This window comes from Prionailurus viverrinus, chromosome E3 (assembly GCF_022837055.1).
Source record: "Prionailurus viverrinus isolate Anna chromosome E3, UM_Priviv_1.0, whole genome shotgun sequence".
Classification (NCBI taxonomy): Eukaryota; Metazoa; Chordata; class Mammalia; order Carnivora; family Felidae; genus Prionailurus; species Prionailurus viverrinus.
The window spans coordinates 30679448-30688719 of NC_062576.1; positions in this window are offsets into that span (position 1 = coordinate 30679448).

Below are 9272 nucleotides of genomic sequence, written 5' to 3' on the forward strand. Positions count from 1 at the left end.
TTATACGGGAACACAGACATACCCATGCACTGGACATATCGTCTACATTTGCTTTTGTTGTAAATGGCAGAGTTAAAAAATGTACCATTTGCTCCTTTCCAGAAAACATTTGTGGACTTCTGATCTAGATCAGGGTGTCTTAACGTTGTCACTTGACGTTTGGGGTCAGGTCATTATTTAAATTTTTTTAGTGTTTTTTGTTGTTGTTGTGTTTTTTTTTTGTTTTTTTTTTTTTTTTGAGAGAGAGAGTACTCACTGGGGGGGAAGGACAGAGAGAAAGGGAGACAGAATTCAAAGCAAGCTCTGCACTGTCAGAGCAAAGGCCATCATGGGGCTCGAGCCCACGAATGGTGGGATCATGACCTGAGCCGAGGTCAGACGCTCAACTGAGCCACCCAGGCTCCCATGAGTCAGATCCTTATTTTTGGAGGATTTTGATCTATGTGTTGTAGGGTGTTGAGCAGCATCCTTGACATCCACCCACTACACCCCAGTGGCAACCCCCACCCCAATTGTCAACGAGTACCTTCAGTCAACCAGCACATCCATGATCTCTAGATCATGTTCTTATTATGTTCATTATATTATGTTCGATATTATGTTCTTTCCAGATATGACATTCTAGACATTTATGGCTTGGCCAATAGATTTTGGCTACCATTTTTATAGAATTTATTCATGAGTATTGAGGGAGAAACTACTGTGTGCCTCTGTGAAATCATTTTCTGGATAGATCTTTTTAGCTATTCAACTCCAAATGGATCATTTCATCAATATGCTTTAAAAATAACTCTTTTAGGGGCGCCTGGGTGGCTCAGTCGGTTAAGCAGCCAACTTTGGCTCAGGTCATGGTCTCATGGTTAGTGAGTTCGAGCCCCATGTCGGGCTCTGTGCCGACAGCTCAGAGCCCGGCGCCTGCTTCGGCTTCTGTGTCTCCCTCTTCTCTCTGCCCCTCCCCCACTTGCGCTCTGTCTCTATCTCTCAAAAATGAAGAAACATTAAAAAAATAATTCTTTGGCAAGGCACGTTTTGGCCTCACTTAGGGTGGCAGATGGTAACCTGAGGCTTGGGGAAGGAGGAGACGGCTGGTGTTGAGATCTCAGTTTAGCCAGATTGGACACGTCAATGAAATTTCTCTGACCTTCAGTTTTTTTGACTCTGCCCTGGGAACAATAATGACTACCTTACTGAGTGGTTGTGACACTCATAGGAGATAACGTCATGGAAACAAGGAGCTTAGAAAAGATGGCCTGGAGGTTATTTGTATATGCATCTCCAAAGGGTACAGCAACATTGAGCCAAAACACCCTCCTGGTACACACTGGATTTCCAGCAGAATAGGAGAGATACCTCTCTAAAGCCTGGAAGTTTTGAGAAAGTTTATGAAACCATGCATTTTCATAATTTTCTTTGGGGTTGGTAAAGAAGTATCACTGTGTAGCTGAGACATACAGGAGGATGGAGTAAAATAACATTGAACGTACGCCATGTTTTATGACTTGGTGATTATCAACTCTCAGGAGCTGGAATATCACTGGAGGGTTAGACAAGAAAATGATGCTTGATTATAATATGTCCAGGACCACAGTGTTAGTACCATAATTAAAAAAAAAAATCTAGTTTGAGACCCTAATTCTTTTCATTTTCACAATGCCTCCTGCTTTTGTGAATCCTAAGAATTCAGAGATCCTCTGTAACTGTGCCATTGTCAAGTATTGAAACCATTGTCTCCAAATCTGTTTCATTGAACTCATAGCTATAGAGTTGTCTACCATTTAGACATTTCCCTGTGGCCTAAAGATTGCACCATGGTGTAATCATGGAAGCTAATTATCTGTGGTTGAAATTTTGGTTCAGGTTCAGCTTTTCTAATAGGAGATTTTATAATTAGGTTCTGTGCCACTCTATGGGTGGCACCTTTTCCTTATGTCTGTGTACGTGTGTGTGTACATGGTAACATTAAAGATGTGATGTGTGGAAGGCCATCCAGGGAACATGAACAGTCTGAAGGTCTCCATGCAAATGCTGACACTATCCATGACCTTTCCAATCAGCATGTGGAGCCTGGGCTAGAAGTCAACAAGTCGGGGCTGCACTCTGCTTTTTGCCAATTATCTGCTCTGTGTCCTTGAGAGAGTAACCCCACTCTGGACCTCAATTTTCCCCTCTGTAAAATGAACACGTTAGATAAACAGAGCTTTTGCCATTGAAGTTCCCACTCCTCCTCTCCATCAGGCCTTTCTCGCCCTCTGACCTCCAGCCCCATGTTTAGGCCATTTTAACATATTCAACTCCAAAGTCTTTCTCTTTTACCTCCCCCTTTCCAATTCATTGCTTCCTGCTGAGCTGACTGTTAACGGGCACTGTTACAGGATCATTTTCCAGAAAAGGTAAAATCATGACTCCTGTAGCCATGCAAAATAAATGTGTGTGTGTTCACTGGGTTGAGTAGTGTCCCCCTCCAAATTCACATGTACCCAGAATCTGTGAATATGATCTTATTCAGGGGTAGGATCTTTGCAGGTGTAACCAAATTGAGATGAAGTCATGCTGGATGAGGATGGTCCCTAAATCCGATGCCTGGTGCCCTCGGAGAAGAAATCTGGAAACAGGGAGAATGCTGTGTGCAGACAGAGGCAGAGAGTCAGAGTGATGCATCTATGAACCAAAGATTGCCAGCAAACATGAGAAGCTAGGGAGAAGCAAGGGAGGATTCTCTCCCAGAGCCTCCAAGAGAGCCTGACCCCACAGACACCTTGCTTTCAGACCTCTGTCCTCCAGAATTTTGAGAGATTAAGTTTCTGTGCTTTGTGGCCACTAAATTTGAGATAATTTATTATAGCAGCCCTTGGAAACAAATACATCGGGAGAAGGTAGCAGAAAATAATCCGATTTGATTTGATGAACTTTTGCTGAGGGTCTGTGCGGTGGCTTCCAGCCTTGTGGCAGGTGTGGGGGATTTGGAAGGGGCTGTTAACAGTCACCATCGATAACACATGGTAGGGGCCACACTGGGCTGATTTGTCTTCCTTTTTTGGTCTTCCAAATGGATCCTTCTTTCCATTACATTGTTTGGCTTTTGTCATTGGATTGGATCCCTCTTGTTGACCACTACAAACCCTGTCAGCCCCACCTTTTACTCCATGTGCCGCTGTGGTAACCAGGTGAGAGCAGATGTCAAGAGACTTCAACAGCTCAGGCTTCACCCAAGACTCTCAGGATGTACCTCTAGCTTCTTGTCTCAGGGCTTCGCTAATACCCGGGTGGTAACTCAGGTGGCTTGTAGGAGCTTACTGGCATTCATAGGGGACCCAGGAGTGTGTATGTGCACATGCACACACGCGTGTGTCTGGTTCATGCCCATGGGGCCACTCCTGAACAATGCATACAGGGTATCTTGGCATTGTTTTCGTTTTCTCTGTTCCTCTTCCCTGGACCCTCACTCCAGCTCCCTACAATCCCTGACCAAGTGAGCCACTGGCACACTGACCCTTGTCACTGGTCTCACTCTCAGGAGACCCAGGCTGAGACGGTGTTCCCCTCACTCCACAGCACCTTCCTCTGTCAGATCTTCCTTCCACCCAACCCCAGGCTTGAGTCATTCCCTTCTTTGCTTTGGGACCATTTACCTTCTGCGCCATTTTGATACTAATGGGATGCAAATGTGAATTATTAGGGAAGTGGAGTCAGTTGGAGGGTTCTCCCAGATGTGTGTTCTTACCTGCTGGGGGTTGCTCTGGACAGCAGAGTGAGATCCTCCTTGTCTGCAGCTCAGACCCCTCAGGTGCTTCTGGGGGCCTATGGCTGGAAGGTGAAGGGCCATTTCTAGCTCTCTGTTGCTTCTTTTGGGCAGGAACAGAGCCTTTAGGGCCTCCAAGCACAGTGTTGTTTGGTTTCCTATGGCAACAGCAACAAATGACCACAAACGAATGGGTCAAAACAGTATACATCTATTATCTTACCGTTCTGGTGGCCAGAAATCCTAAAATCAAGGTGTTGGCAGGGGCTACATTCCCTTTGGAAGTTTTAGAGGCATATCTCTCTTCTTGTGTTTTGCAGCTTCTGGGGGCCACTGGCAGTGTTAAGCTTGTGGCCCCTTTCTCCATCTGAGAGGGTACCATTTTTACCCCCAAGTCCATCATCCCATCTCTGACCTCCTGCCTTTGTGTTAAAAGGATTCCTGTGGCAGGGTGTGCTTGGGTGGCTCATTTGGTTAAGCCTCTGACTCTTGACTTGATTCAGATCATGATCTCATGGCTCATGAGATTGAGCCCTGCTTCAGGTTCTGTGCTGACAACATGGAGCCTGCTCTCCCTCTCTGTCTCTGCCCCTCCGCTGTTTTCACTCTTTCCATCTCTCAAATATAAGTAAATAAACTTAAAAAAAACCCAAAAGGATTACTGTAGTCACCCTGAGCTTAGCCAGGTCATTAAGGAAAACCTCCCCATCATTATACCCGTAATTTAATCACATCTACAAATTCCCTTTCACCGCATGTTACCTTTATCATATTCATAGGTTCTGGGGATTAGGGCATGGAAATATTTGAATGGGACATTATTCTGCTTATCTTACTTTTTTTTCATCTTATTTGGTGAAAAGATCCTATCCGTCTGTCTATTGCTCCATCCATCCATATCATCTATCATATATCTGTCTACTTAGCCTATATACTTACCTATTTTACTCACCATGATTCTTAAGTAATGAGAGACTTTTATACCTGGCATAAATCTCAAAAAAAAAATGAAACTTGGAACAAAGAACCTTCAAACAATGAAATCACTACAAAGGAACAAGATAATTTTAGAAATGACACGTGGACTCTGAAGGAGCACCTTGTTCAAAAGTAATGTTCTTTTCAGGAGCAAATATTATTAAGTGGAAGTCTCAGCTTATCTCAGGACCTCACTAAATCACTGCTCATCAAACTGGGTCCAAAATGAAGTTCCTGATCAAAGATACCAAACTCCTCCTCAGCTGTTAATGGATATGATTAGGTTGAGATCTTCATGTTTGGCCCATTTCTTCTCTTCCAGTTCTTGTGGTAGACATTTTCCTTTTTTTGGAAAAAAATGTCTGCCTTGTGGGTAGACATTTTCCATTTTTCCTTTGGGTTCCCCAGAAGCACCAAGTAACAGTCCCAACCACCAGTGACTTAAACAAGAGGTGATTTACTATTTCCTACCAAAGAACGCTGGTAATAACAGAGGACCACCTATGTCTGCTGTAGTTTGTGTAAATGTCTGCACATCGTCAGATTCCCATGTTGTGTTTCCTTTTCTTCCTGCTGAAGTTGTCCTAATGATTATATACAAGATCTGACCTCAGAAGCCTGTTTTCCTTTGGCTGTGTGATGGAGAGATCGGAGAGTTTTTTCCAGTGCTTCAGGGTCATGGTTTCTAGAGAAGGTATAAGTTTTCTACTTAAAATGGCCTCTGACTCTCTGGCCACATATTCACTGACCAGCCTGAGCCTGTGATGTAATTAATCCTTCAGCTAATAGCCAGAAAGGAGTGTATGGTAAAGACAGACTGGTCTACACTTCTCCAAGCCAGGAAATGTAGAGGTAACCCCTCCCGGGGTAACTTTCATTGTGTCCCAAGTTGGTGAGGGAGGCGGGAGTTAAGATTATAACCAAGGGCTAGAGAGTTCAAGGGGAACTCATTCCTTTTCTTGAGAAGCATTTGCTGAGGCAGCATCTTTATGGGCCGAGTCTGTCTGTCTCCTACTAAGGCCAGTTTACCAGAGGAAGGATTATGGTGGATGCTTCATCCTTGGACTTAGTAGAGCAGGTGCTAAAGGTCTGTGCCTTTGTACATGCCAATTAAACATTTGAAAAAGGCAATGATTTTGGACAGAAGTTTTGACCTCAGAATAGTTGTCATTGGCAACGGCCAGCTCCTTTGTAACCCTGCATGGTCCTTCTCTTGTTTGCCATTCTTTGTGGCTCATCGTCTCCACCCTGGCTATTTTACAAATAATATACCTCCCTCCTCCATTCCCCTTCTGCCTCCATTCTGAATGGATCTACTTTTTCATGTTATCCCTTTGATCAGAAACATTAAATAGCTTCCCATTTCATAGCCTTCCTATTGAATAGGGCACAGCCTACTGGGTCAGATCCAAGGTTATATCCTTGTCTTATCTCCTACTGTTGCCCAGAAAGTTCTGACTATCAATGATGCCTTGTCTTTTTCTATCTGCACGTCTTTGCTCAACACTCATTTTTTTAATTAAAAAAAAATTTTTTTAACGTTTATTCATTTTTGAGTGACCGCGCGTGAACGGGGGAGGGGCAGAGACAGCAAGAGACACAGAATCTGAAGCAGGCTCCAGGCTCTGAGCTGTCAGCACAGAGCCCCATGTAGGGCTCGAACTCACGGACTGCGAGATCATGCCCTGAGCTGAAGTCTGATGCTTAACTGACTGAGCCACCCAGGTGTTCCTCAACACTCATTTTAAGTTAGAACTTGCTCTTCCATCATTGCCTACAAATTTCTATCTCTTCTGCAATGGACAGTTCAAGTGCTCTCTGTCCTGGGATTTTCTCAACCAGATGAAGCCTTTTTCTCCTTGAAGGTTTTCTCCTGAGATAGTAGTTCTGTAAAGTTTTTTTCTTAGATACTGTTTCTGAGAAATGTTCAGCTCATCATCAACTATAATTTTTTTTTAAGTTACTGGTTTAGGGGTACCTGGGTGGCTCAGTCGGTTAAGCGTCAGAGTCAGACTTCAGCTCAGGTCATGATCTCGCAGTGCATGAGTTTGAGCCCTGCATCGGGCTCTGTGCTGACAACCCAGAGCCTGAAGCCTGCTTCAGATTCTGTGTCTCCCTCTCTTCTCTCTCTCTCTCTCTGTGCCCCTTCCCCACTCACTCTGTCTCTCTCAAAAATAAAAATAAATATTAAAAAAAAAATTTAAGTTACTGCTTTACATGCCATAATTCCCTTAAAAGACTGACTTAACATGAATAACTTTAATTTTATACTGTCCAGATAATCAAACCTCCTATCCACATAGAATTATTTAATTATCTAGGACGATGTATTTTATAAAAAAAACAAAACCCAAAAAACTGTAGCAGTTTCAAAGCATTATTTAGTGTGCTTTTTAGAACTTATTAAAACCAGAGACTCTTGGTCTCCCACAGGTTAACAAGACACAATCCAGAGAATTTTGCCTAATATTCCAGAATGTTCTCGAATCCTTGAAGCCCATCCATGAACTACCAACCTCATAAGCTCAAGAACAAGATCTTGTGTTGTTGTTTTTCTTTAATGGTTTTTTAATTTATTTTGAGAGAAAGAGGGAGGGCATGCGCGCACGTGAGCACAGGAGGGGCAGAGAGAGAAAGAGATAATCCCAAACAGACTCTGTCCTGTCAGCATAGAGCCTGCCATGGGGCTCAATCTCACGAACCATGAGATCATGAACTGAGCCGAAATCAAGAGTTGGACACTTAACCAACTGAGCCACCCAGGCCTCCCAAGAGCTTGTGTTTTGATAGATTAATTCTCCTGTATCTTATATGAGCTGAAGCAGAAGGGAACTCTATTTGACATTGTCAACAGACAACTTCTAACAAGATTAATATTAAACTTGATTCAACAAATGTAATTTTTATGGGTTTACTTCAAAGGGAGAAAGGCTTCTATGTGGGTCTTGAAGAGGTCAGGACATTATAAATGCCATTCTGCTCAGTTGTGAGTGAAATACACATTTCGGCTCTTTATTGATCCAAAAGGCTTAAATCCAAGTCACTTAGGGCTCGAACCATCCCCTTTTTATGGCATAAAAATAACTCCCCCAGATCAGCAGAAAACCATTTCCTGCATCAGGTTCAATACACTGATAAAATAATAAGACCCAGATAAGACCCTCCGGTCGCCATCTGGCTATTTTTTATTAAACAAGAGTGACACCATATCTAGTCAGTATTAAATCAACTGCTTGGGGGCGTCTTTGTGGTTCTATAAAAGCTGTTAAAACAGCTGTGGGCCAAGTAATTAATGAATTGATGAACCCAGTTGACCTAATTTGGTCGTGATTAGGCTAGAGAAAGCAGTCCACATGCAAGCTGTAGAGTTTTGGATGGTAGATTTTCTCACAGCTTTGGTGACACTGCTTGTGAGCGAAGAACAGAACTTGTGCTCTCCCTCTGTCTGTCTGTCTGTCTCTCTCTCTCTCTAGGCTCCAAGTCTGTGATGCTTCTCTCTCAGCTACTTCACCGTTTTTCCAGCTCTCTGTTTTGTAGACTCCTCTTGTGTACTTTTCCTTGCCCTCCCCATCCCTGACTTTGCTACCTATCACCTCACACCCAGAGAGCTGCGGTGCCTTTCCACCAAGGTCATGGCTTCTGTTCTAGCCTCCGCGCAAGCACATTTTTTAAAAAAAACAAACAAACAACAACAACAAAAAACTATCACTTTTTATTTACATTAAAAAAAAGTGTGACGATGCAGGTGAAATCTCTTTGACAACATCCTTATTCCCCAAACTGTGTTCCTCTTTCCGGAATGTTCCTATGTATCAATTTGATATGTGAGCTTCTAGACGTCGTTATTTGTATTCGCGAATACATGGGCCAATAGAAAGTGTGTAGAAACAAGTGTGTGTTGGTAGTATCATAATTCATTATTGTTGGGCAACACGCCTTTTTTCACTCAACGATACACCTTAGAGATTTTCCCGAAGTCTTTTTTTTAATTAAAAAACTTTTTTTTAATGTTTGTTTATTTTTGAGAGAGAGAGACAGAGTGTGAGCAGGGGAGGGACAGAGAGACACAGAGCCTGACATGGGACTCGAACTCACGGACCACGAGATCATGATCTGAGCTGAAGTCAGACGCTTAACTGAATGAGTCACCCAGGCGTCCCTTTCCCAAAGTCTTACATACAGGTTGACTTCATTCTCTTTAATTGTTGTGTAATCCTCCCTAGTCTAAATATAGCAAAGCTTGTTAGGCCATTTTCCTGTTGATAATTTGCATATTTCTTGTTATGAAAATCAATACAATTTATTTCTGCATTTTCTAAAACATCCTTTGGTGAGCACTGGCTATGAAACTTTCAGGTTCCCCGGGCACCTGGGTGGCTCAGTCCGTTGAGTGTCCAACTTCAGATCATGATCTCGTGGTTCTTGAGTTCAAGCCCCTCAGCAGGCTCTCTGCTGACAGTGCAGAGCCTGTTTGGGATTCTCTCTCTCCCCCTCTCTTTTTGCCCCTCCCCCTCCACTCCTCCTTTCTCTCTCTCTCTCAAATAAACTTTAAAAG